Below are 12,275 nucleotides of genomic sequence, written 5' to 3'. Positions count from 1 at the left end.
GTGCAGACGCATTAACCATTAGGCTACCCCACCATCCCCGTTGAACACATTTTAAATATTCTATTTTGTTTGGGGCGGTTGGGTAGCCTAATGGTTAAAGCGTTGGTTCGTCACGCCGAAGACGCGGGTTGGAATCCCCACATGTGTACAACGTGTGAAGCCCATTTCTGGTGTCCCCCGCCGTGATGTTGCTGGAATATTGCTAAAAGCGGCGTAAAGCCAAATTCAGTCAGTCAGTCTATTTTGTTTGAAACGAGGTTTTCAAACATCACAAGGTTTTACCTCCAAACACCACGTCTTCATCTCGTTTAGAATACATGCACATTGAAGAGAAAGCCCATTGTTTACATGCACCTGTATTGGGTTTTAAGTTATTATTCACTGTGCCCATAATTACATGTATTTTATACATCTTCAAAGGCGAAGGATGTTTGTATGTAATGTGGTATAAATTACTGTACAATGTACAGTGTCATACGATAATCCAAACAATGGAGAAAAAGACTTGTGTTGTCTTAGACAATGCACAGACGCCAAAACCTATTCTGGAAAAAATTCTTTCTTGTTTGTTAAACGAAATGGTTACTCGTTATTAATTTGTTAATCGACATAGTGCTCCGTCTAATTAGAAAAATGATGGCTGAAGATAAAACATCTGTATGTTTCAGAACCAGTATTAAACACTGGCGCCTTTGGCACTTATTTGTATATTTTGATGTGCCAATTTTGAAATGTGTTGGTAATCTGGCTACCATATGATACAGTTTTCAACGATTTAATGATTTAAAAAAGGTTTCCATCTTTGCTGTAATTTCTGTCAGTTTCACCAAAGTCGTAAGATTCTAAGATCAGTAGCACCTCATAATATATTCCTAAAATGAGGGGCGGCGGGGTAGCCTAGTGGTTAAGGCGTACGCTCGTCATACTGAATATCCGGGTTCGATTCCCCACATGGGCACATTTCTGTTCCCCGCCGTGATATTGCTGGAATAGTGCTAAAAGCTGCTAAAACTAAACTCAATCACTCCAAAACTGACTTGCCGTTATATAACGGAAATTCTGTTAATTGCGGTTGAAATACAAATCACCGAGTCTAAGTGGTTACCTGTACACTATTAACATCGCTATTGTTTCCCGATTCCTATCATTGATTCCTTGCCGAACTGAATACATTTAACACATCACGTTAGTGAATAGATGATCAGGGAGCATTAAGACCGTGAGGAGTTAATTCCAGATTTAATCTAACGTCATATCCTCGGCCAATCACGTCAACTATCGGAGCAAATGGCAGATTCCGTCACTCTTAACTCCATGACAAACGAAGCGAAAGTTTACTTAATGCCACGATTACCGTTGATTAGCTGCATTCACATCGTCAACGTCCATTCCAAGGACTTAAATTGACTTACTCGGTGAAAGGTGATTGGCTTTAAACTATTTGGTCCGAGTGCACAGATACCACGTTCTATCCTCAATGATGAAGTCACAATTGGACATCCATTATGGATGGTTAAAGTCGGGGGTAATAAGTTTCCTGGCTAATTGGACAATAATGTAATAGCTGGCTTAAAGTTAAGGGTCAAAAGTCCCCAGGGCAAATATCGGAACTTTGTAAATAAAGTATTTCTGATCTTCATCCCTTGAAGTTCCAGAAGGTACAAAAAATACGTTTCTATTAATGCTAAGGAAGTTGGGTGAGATTGTAGACACATTTGAGGCTGGTCCAGCCGGATATTGCTTCTGGTTGTAATTGAATAAGTTCAGCTTCTCGAGATGCGTTTCTTTCTGACAATAATGGGACGTGCGGTTGTTAATGGTTAGATTTGATTACAGAGCATTCCTGAACTGTTGAGACCAGGAACAGGAGAATTAAACCCACATGGGGGTTAGACTGTCTGGGAAAGTGGCCGAAATGAAGTCGAAGGGTTCACTGAAATGTTGCCCCTTATGTGTGTGGTTCTGGGTACATCATTTGGGAAACAACACGTTACGGGATGTGAATATTTTTTTCATATTCATTTGCAGTTCAGACTTTCTTTCTTTAACTGTATACATAATATCTACATATATGAAGATCCGTTACTTATTCGGTCCAGTATATTCACGGTATCAGAAAATTTACTGATAATGGGCATATGGTTTCTTGTCTTTCATGGGTGGAGAGGTACGGTGAGGTAGTCTAGTGGTTAAAGCTTTCGCTCGTTTAGCCGAAGACCAGGGTTCGAATCCCCATATGGGTTCAATGTGTGAAGCACATTCCCGGTTTTCCCCGCCGTGATATTGCTTGAATATCGTTAAAAGCGGCGTAAAACCAAACTCACTCACTCACTCACTCATGGGTGGAGACAATTACATGCTACTGACTTGGCGTACACATGTTCTGGGTGAATATACTCCCTTTGACATTACATATGTGTCATGGAAAGAAATATAGTAAAATATTTTATGTTTCCGCGGACAATTATTATCTGGAGACGGATTCCGGTGTGATACGCTTTTCATTTTTTAATAGTGAACCATTAACCATTGCCCTTTTATTGTGACTGTGATGGACACGTAGTCGATAACAAGCGATAATGCTCAACAAAAACAAGTATCTGCAATCTAATGTATATTATGTGCATATTATAGTTCATCATTATAGTACCACAATGTATCCTCGTGTGGATGATTGTGGTGGTAAATAACATCATCAAACTTTAAAACATCGACAATATAAAAACCAAAAACAAAACTTGAAAAAGACAGACAGACAGACAGACAGACAGACACACACACAAAGCTAAAAGAAAAACAAAATTAAATAAAAACCCAACAAAACTTTATAGCAACATATTTTAACTGATTTCCCTGAGTAGTCAATAATGTCGTATACTCACAATTCGTATTTCTGAAATCAGACCTATAAAATGGATACAGTTAAATAAATTTCAATAAAACTTTATCTCGCTTCACAAGAGAAACATGGAGGATGTACAACTACCAAAAACATATATAGAGAAACCCTTTTCATCTCTGCTCTTACAACGACACAGTCAGACCCGTGTTGATCTGACTGAAAACCCAATCAGCCTCACGAAGGGTCAGTTGCTGCTGATGTTAGAAAACTTGAAATACACAGACATGCGGGGTTCGTTAAATATCTGGCTCCGCTTTCCCTTGGGATCAGATACAATGTGGCATTTAATACTTAGACTTGCTTCATATGAATTCAACAGAGGTACAGAATGAGTCTTTCGCTTGGATGGTTATTTATCCGTTTTCCCATAAAATGTACAAAACACGGGCTAGAAATGCTTGAACGCTGAAAGTTAAACGTTATCAAACGTACGGAATCTAAATTCTGAGTGACGGCCGCCTGAAACTACTTATTCCAAGCATCAGACTGTTATATGTTCCGGGTCGAGATCGACACGTTACACAGGACCTTCATTTACTTGTCTGTGGTGATGGATGGATGGAGAAATGGTACTGTATCACACAGTCGGAGGGCCCGTCATCTCCCGTCACGGTCAATGCGCCATGTCATAAATTAACGTCACTTCCATGTTGTGAATCGTTCATTTACAAAGAATTGCGAATCCAAAGTCCGACAAGTAACTGACAGTTACCGTGTTATATATGTCTGTAGTGGTGGTAGAATAATTGAAATCGACATGGTCATACTATGTTTGGTCATTTGTCATTTATATCATCTAGTTCTGATAGATAGGAACACTTCACAATTTAATTCTGGACTCACAAAAGTCCAGAAACTCTCCGCACTGTGGGCACTTTCTGACAAGGGATTTGACCAAATTAAACATGCAGTTGTTATGAATATAGGCCAAGGATGAAAAAATGAAAAAAAATGTAATCGAAAACTTGAAATTTAAACTCGCTCGCCCATGGGCCTGCCCATGGGCTAACAGTGGCCCATGGGCGAGAATGTTTAATTTCGATCAGAATTCATGTTTTGGAGGTTGTAAATGAATGAGTGTATGTTTATAAGCATCATGAAACAAATTCCAACTCATTTTGACTTAATTCGACTAACTTAGAGCGATATTTAAAAATCTCGCCCATGGGCGAAAAACATTTTGGCCCATGGGCGAGAATATTTACCTTTACTCAATATTTATGTTTTGAGGTCGTAAATGAATGAATGTATGTTTGTAAGCATCATGACACAAATTTCAACTCATTTTGACTTAATTCGACTAACTTAGAGCGATATTAAAAAATCTCGCCCATGTGCGAAAAATATGTTGGCCCATGGGCGAGAATGTTTAATTTCGCTCAGAATTCATGTTTTGGAGGTTGTAAATGAATGAGTGTATGTCTGTAAGCATCATGACACAAATTTCAACTCATTTTAACTTACTTCGACTAACTTAGAGCGATATTATAAAATCTCGCCCATGGGCGAAAAATATGTTGGCCCATGGTCGAGAATGTTTAATTTCGCTCAGAATTCATGTTTTGGAGGTTGTAAATGAATGAGTGTATGTTTATAAGTAACATGAAACAAAATTCAACTCATATTGACTTAATTCGACTAACTTAAAGCGATATTAAAAAATCTCGCCCTTTGGCGAAAAATATGTTGCGCCATGGGCGAGAATGTTCAATTTCGCTCAGAATTCATGTTTTGGAGGTGGTAATTGAATAATGGAATGTTTGTAAGCATCATGACACAAATCTCAACTCATTTTGACTTAATTCGACTAATTTAAAGCTATATTAAAAAATCTCGCCCATGGGCGAAAAATATGTTGGCCCATGGGCGAGAATATTTACTTTTACTCAAAATATATGTTTATCATGTTTTGGAGGTTGTAAATGAATGAGCGTATGTTTATAAGTATCATGAAACAAAATTCAACTCATATTGACTTAATTCGACTAATTTAGAGCGATATTAAAAAATCTCGCCCATGGGCGAGAATGTTTACTTTTACTCAAAATACATGTTTTTTCCATGTTTTGGAGGTTGTAAATGAATGAGTGTATGTTTATAATCATCGTGACACAAATTTCAACTCATTTTGACTTAATTCGACTAACATAGGGCGATATTAAAAAATCTCGCCCATGGGCGAAAGATATGTTGGCCCATGGTCGAGAATGTTTAATTTCGCTCAGAATTCATGTTTTGAAGGTGGTAAATGAATGAGCGTATGTTTAAAAACATCATGACACAAATTTCAATTCATTTTGACTTAATTCGGCTAATTTAGAGCGATAGTAAAAAATCTGCATTATTTACGGTAACATGGATTAGCTAATAGCGCATTGCCGGGAGACCCACATTCACACGATCACTCAACCATACCCATTTCCGGTTGAGCCACACCATTTTCCACTCTTGTTTTCTTAAAAGTGGCTTTCCCGGGCTATAACTATCAGCACACCCCAATCCGACCATCTGTCATTAATTACCTGTCATGAGCTATCAGTTGTATTGAAAGCTCTCGCCTATTGTTTCATTACTTAATTGTTTCACGGATAGGTATGTAGTCACTCCAAATTTCACCACATGTGCGTGACTGTCCTCTCCGACGTCCGCGCCCACCTCTCAACCTCGCTCAGCCTGCCTTGCCCCCCTCAATGCTCCCATACCACTCCTTCACCCCACCCACCCTAGAAGGACTTACATGGTCCCTTCATACGTTGGCGATTGTGCACAAATTTAGCCATCACTTAAAAACACAAGTATCCTACTATTATAAACCTGGTATATCTAAATTTACTTCAAATGTTTTGAGACTGACGTACACTCTCAAGAAGACAAAACTGTGAAACCCGTGAAGGTCCGGGTTAGAATTGGCCTTCAGTAACCCATGCTTATCGTAAGAGGCGACTAACGGGATCGGGTGGTCAGACTCGCTGGCTTGGTTGACACATGTCATCGGTTCCCAATTGCGCTGATCGATGCTCATGCTCTTGATCACTGGATCGTCTGGTCCAGACTCGATTATTTACAGACCGCCGCCATATAGCTGGAATATTGTTGAGTGCAGCCTAAAACTAAACTCACTCGCTCACTCACTCCAAACTGTGAAAATTAGGAACACCTCTAGCTACCAACAATGTCAACAAGAACATAATAGAGTCCCTGCATCAATCCATCTTCAAGACTGAACGAATTGATAAATTATTCTAGACCAATATCTGTACACAAATAATGAAATGTAAATGCAAGTTCAAGGTTCCTAAGCACGTACAATGCACATTTACCCTACCTCATGTAATAATGTCTATCTCTGATTGATTCACGTGACCTTGAACAAATGGTGGACGGAAAAAAAGTCATAGAAAAATTAACTATTATAAAACATCATGTTCTCCAGTTATTTACTTTGTTTATACTATTTCACTTTCAAGTTAATTATTCCTTTAGTGTGACGCTGTAAGCAATTGGATCTTATCAAAACAGGAGAAATGAACATTATGAATATTATTTGTTTAGTTCTTAACGGATTGTGGGATTAAAAGTCACAAGTCACATGATTGTTTGTTTAACTAGCCCTCACAGCACCAAAAACCGGAGAGTAAACCAGTGAAATATACGTAAATACAGTAGGAAATACATGCCATGACCGGGTTTACGTATGTTTTCAGATATTTCCTAACTTCGGGCATATATTTCATATGAATCTATACCTTTGAAACATATGCTCATCGTACATTTTCGTATGCACAAGCACCTCGTTCATGCATGCCCTGACCGGATTGTCGGGGATTTCCAAATATGAATTGCAAAACAGATACCCCGGTAAATACATGATCATACAGTATTTCCAATGCATTCCTGTGAATTTCAATGGGTGCTGAAATTTCCGATTTCGTTCTAAGTTTACTCGGGTTGGAAACATGTGAATTTACTTAGGTGGGGAAACACAAGTAAATTTTCAAATTTGCAAATGTTTACACACCTTAGATATTTATGTATCATACCGGATTTCAGGGGTATGTATATGAACGGTTCATACACCATCATGTTACCTGTATTCAAGCAAGATGATCAAATGTTTCCATTATGTGAATTACTTGGCTCATGTAATTTCACTTTCACACATTTTAGTACGTTTGAAATCAACGTTCACATGACCTCAATATTCTTATCACCAAAGAGCCTGACAAAGAAAGCGGTATTACGCAAGCTAACACGCCTTATTAAGCTGCACTCGCTCTTTCTACCAGTATCAGTTACGCCTTGTCTGTGGTGTTGGCAAATCTTGTGAGGTGCATGTTTCGAGGGATTGAAAGGTTCAGTGGTGAACAAAGGGCGATGCGTTGCCCCTTTGTCCTAGCAAGTGTCCCTAGCTGCCCCCAAAGAATAGCACTTTGTCTCTCTTGGAGCACAGTCAAATATGCTACACGAACCAACTCGTAATTTCTTAAGTCTGTTCAGCTCGCGCATCACTACTGTACAATAATTGTGGCAGTACATAATTGGAATATTATTGCACTTGCTGTAATAAACGCCATACATAAACTTTAAAGTTTGTTTCACTAACGCAAAAGTATACAATAGGAAACAATGCCATATCAAATTATATATTCTGTGAGACATGAAATGAAAAATTGTTTTTATCGAGTAGCGATTATGACCTGATAGCACAGGCGGGTGCGTTCTCTGAGTATATCATAGACATGTTGGATCTCCGTGCCTTTTGGGAAATTCGTCTATATTGTCCTGTTTAAATTGACGATCCATAACTCAGATTGCGAGTAAATATCACGTAATTAATTGTGATGTCGCATTGCTGTTAATTTCCCTGTCGAAGAAGTCATTCTCACAAGATGTATATTCCCTTGTTTGGAGAAGATCTATGGCTATTACGCCCCAGTGTTGCTAAACATCTTACAGGCCTTTAGTCTGACACAGACGCGGAGTGAGTGAGTGAGTTGAGTTTTACGCCGCACTCAGCAATATTCCAGCTATATGGCGGCGGTCTGTAAATAATCGAGTCTGGACCAGACAATCCAGTGATCAACATCATGAGCATCGATCTGCGCAATTGGGAACCGATGACATATGTCAACCAAGTCAGCGAGCCTGACCACCCGATCCCGTTAGTCGCCTTTTACGACAAGCATCGTCGCCTTTTATAGCAAGCATGGGTTGCTGAAGGGCTATTCTACCCCGGACCTTCACGGGTCCACAGACGCGGACATCGCATGTTCAGGTTCTGATCTGACAGGGGCTGAAAATATCATTCAGACATGAATACAATATCTCAGTGTTTTCCTAAGTAAGTGGAGATCTTTCTACAACATTGGAAATAACTCTATCGTTGTCCTTCTGATATTCCCCCGAACGAAAGCTCTACCCATTTAGGGTACAATGTGTAAATTACAGAGTGAGTGAGTGAGTGAGTTGAGTTTTACGCCGCACTCAGCAATATCCCAGCTATATGGCGGCGGTCTGTAAATAATCGAGTCTGGACCAGACAATCCAGTGATCAACAGCATGAGCATCGATCTGCGCAATTGGGAACCGATGACATGTGTCAACCAAGTCAGCGAAACTGACCACCCGATCCCGTTAGTCGCCTTTTACGACAAGCATAGTCGCCTTTTATGGCAAGCACATGGGTTGCTGAAGACCTATTCTACCCCGGATCTTCACGGGTCTGTAAATTACAGAATTGTAGGGAATAGTCTTAAGACTTTTCTACTTTGACCAAGATTCTTCGAACTTGTAACAGTCGTTTGAGAAGATCAAAAGAGAAAAGGGTAGTGCGCGATGTATATGACGGACGTATATGGAGAACGTTCGAAGAACTTTATAAATACAATAATAGAAATACCGGTTATGTTTAAAACGCACCTTCAATCTGATAGCCAGAGGGATTATTGTGAAAGGTCGCAGTATGTATCATCATAAACGGGCCAAGATAAAAGTACATGTCATTCATCTCCAAATTATATCCCTTTTATAGACACGGGACATCGTTGTTACAGGTAGGGCAAACACTTTATTCTAAAGTATCTGCCGGTTTCACTCTACATACATGTGTTCAGATTATCGAGAAAACTAGCGACGCAAGTTCTCCTCCATCACACCAGAGACCACATAATCTATCATATGGCCTTTGATCACACATATAATTGTATAGATACCCAGTGTTTATTGATAGTGATGAAGCAACTTATCAAAATTTACAGCCGACAGTATCATCTGCATTACTCTCTTACATAAGGTGAAATATCACAGGGTTGTCATGGTAACGATAATTTGGCATACTATTTATTGTGTTGTTCTTTAATCTGTGATTAGAATTTAAATCAGTTTTGACGTGAGCAAGTTAAGAAAAGAGAAGCTGTAAAACGAAATGTATTGTGATCGAACCTATAGGCCTTTGTAAAAGCGAGTTTCAAGTCACCTACATAAAAACACATGTTTTCATGATAAGTATCTGCTAATCCGTGGCACGATTCCGACCATATCGTGGGCATGTGTTTGTGAGTCATAATCAAATAGTGATGTTACAAGCAGTCCATGCCGCGTCAACAACACATGCAAACAGGGGCGTAGCTACCATTATAAAAACAGCTCGAGCATTCACATGATCTTTGCTAAAATTAATTTACAGTAAATTACAGTAAACAGGTTATTCTTCATATCATAGCTTTCAGTGATGATTGTTTTTCCATCGACATGTATGAGGATGTTTTGTTACAGTCATGATTATATGTGAATCATCACTGAAATGCAGTTATTTATTTATCATTTGTTTATCAATTATTTTAGAAAAAACACCAAATACTCGATGTATGGTATTGTATCAATGCAGCTGACATGTATAAAATATGTCCAAACATATTTGTATATGAGGAAATCACACTTGAATTTCCATGGTGGTAAGACTTCCGTCCGTAACCCCCAAACCTCCCCACCCCTCCCCCTTAAATTTTAACGATGAGGAAAACTTTCTTTGAGTGGCATTTATATGTCTTTCAGTATGTTCAGATTAAATAAACAAAACACGTTAAAACCCATCCTTATCGGATGAGGAATATATATTCAGGTGATATGATTTGACTAGAATGAAATTTAAGGGGGGATACAGGCGGAAGTCTTTCCACCATATTTTGAAGCTATTGAAATCATCAAACGTCAAACGATAACTCTTCAAGTCTCACAAAAAATGAAAGTTGGACAAGCCCTCAATACCACCTAAATATAAGGCTTTGCAGCTCATATTGCTTACACGAAAAACATGGCTTGCTACGTGCCTGGCAAACGCACGAGAATTGCAATACGGGCCTCTAACCACTGATTCTCCGTGACCTGGAGACACATGTGATTGAGCGTGTGTTGGGACGTCGTCTGTCATACAGACCCTGAAGCAAATATATCCAAGCCCACGCAAGTCTACAAAATGTGGCAAGTCTAGATTTTCACAGCTTCAGGAGAAAGTCTCAGGGCTCCTTTTCCTTATATAATATTCTTTTTTACTATCAACTTTTTTCTGTAAAATATGTTCATATCAGAGACTAGTTGTTAATCTAGTTCTGACGGGTAGAAGACAAAAGACAAAATGGATACTAGTGCCGTTACATTTTTTAATTATATATAAACATTCGTCCTTGTCTCGGGATAAATGTATATTTTCCACCAAATGTACATTCGGAGGATATCGAAATCTAGGTTAAGCTAGTTGAATCATATTTACAATTAAAAGACCCAAACAATGGTGTGTTGTCCACATTTTTGGTTTTCCATAGTCACAGAACGATATTTTCTCCCCTTCCGTCTCTAGGAAAACTCACTGCAGGGTTCGGGTTATGGAGAGCCATACCGAACACCCACAGCTGGCGGGACCAACATCTCCAGTAACATTTACATCTGCCAACGCTTAATTCGCAAGTGGTGAGGCAATAAGCTAATGAGGCTAAGGGTCCTGTACCATGTTTGTGAAATATCTGTGATGCCTTATATGAAGTCTATCATCTAAGCAAGTCTAGCTATGTATGGCGTTAAGTCACTGCTTTAAGAAAGGCTCCTTTAGAATTTTATCTGGTCAATATTAGTATTTCCATCATATCGGAAAATACATAGACTAACGCTTAGTGTCTGAATATATATAATTTTGATAGTAACAAACAAGCCCATTTAAATTGAGCCCCAGGGAGACACGAGATTCAGTCCAGCTAGCCATGGCTGCAGTTAGCTATAGATATGTTTACTTTGTAACCCGACCCCCAAAGTGAGTTAGGGTTCTTGCAGATGTTAACAGACCCTGGACCTGAGGAGATCTAGACTTGCTTCATTTAAGGCTTTAGCATTGCACAGAGGGCTTGGCAGTAGGGGAAATAATGTGGTTCAGGGACTGTGAGACAGACTAAACAGTAAGGAAAATAATGTGGTTCAGGGACTGTGAGGCAGACTATAAAATGCATGGCAACCTACACTTCATTGTGCCTATCACTTTAAAACACAAGGGTTATTTCCTTCGGGTTAACTGACAGGCTTTCGGTGTCAAATTATTTGGAACTCCAGCCAAAGGTGATGTTATGCTGTCTGGAAATATGGCCTTTTTGTAATGCCATAATGATAAGTGATTGTTGTACATATGATGTTTTTGAAGGATAATATCAGCGTACTAATACTTTGCACGAATATAAATAATGATTGTTTGCGATCTTTATCCAATTTAGTTTTCCATTGATCTAGTAATTTTCATTTTCTGTTTCCACGAAATTCTGTACGAAGGTACTTTTAACAGTTTCACCCAATAACAGTAAAGCATACAGATAATACGTTTCGGTACTTTGATAGATTAATAAGCACATATTATATTCCATGATATTGAGATACCAAAATGATTAACATGATTATATAATGTATAACAAATTAGACAGCAAAAAGCAAAAGCAAAAAAGAAAAGGCATGAGCAACATAATGCTGTCAGGTAGTAAGCTTTCAACAATTATCGAAACTGCTTAGTTATGAGCTAATTGCAATCACTACAATTTCCCATAGTCTGCCCAACAGATGGAAACAAAATAGGTCTAATATGAAAATTATGAGCTAATTGCAATCACTACAAATTTTTTTGGTCTACCCAAGAATTGGAAACAAAATATGTCTACAGTATATTCCGTCGGGTAACTGAAATTTGAGAAAACGTCCGTATGGAATAATACCTGTATTCCGAATCAAAAAGAGGTCACACCAAGTATGTGCATGTTCACACATTTACAAAAGTAATTTACACCGGGAATCATTAATACATTGTAATCATCTTTTATGAAAGTATAGATAATGAAATTTGTTC

This window comes from Haliotis rubra, unplaced genomic scaffold, assembly GCF_003918875.1.
Source record: "Haliotis rubra isolate DU_JTF1 unplaced genomic scaffold, ASM391887v1 Scf879, whole genome shotgun sequence".
Classification (NCBI taxonomy): domain Eukaryota; kingdom Metazoa; phylum Mollusca; class Gastropoda; order Lepetellida; family Haliotidae; genus Haliotis; species Haliotis rubra.
Note: the sequence above shows the minus strand (reverse complement) of the source record.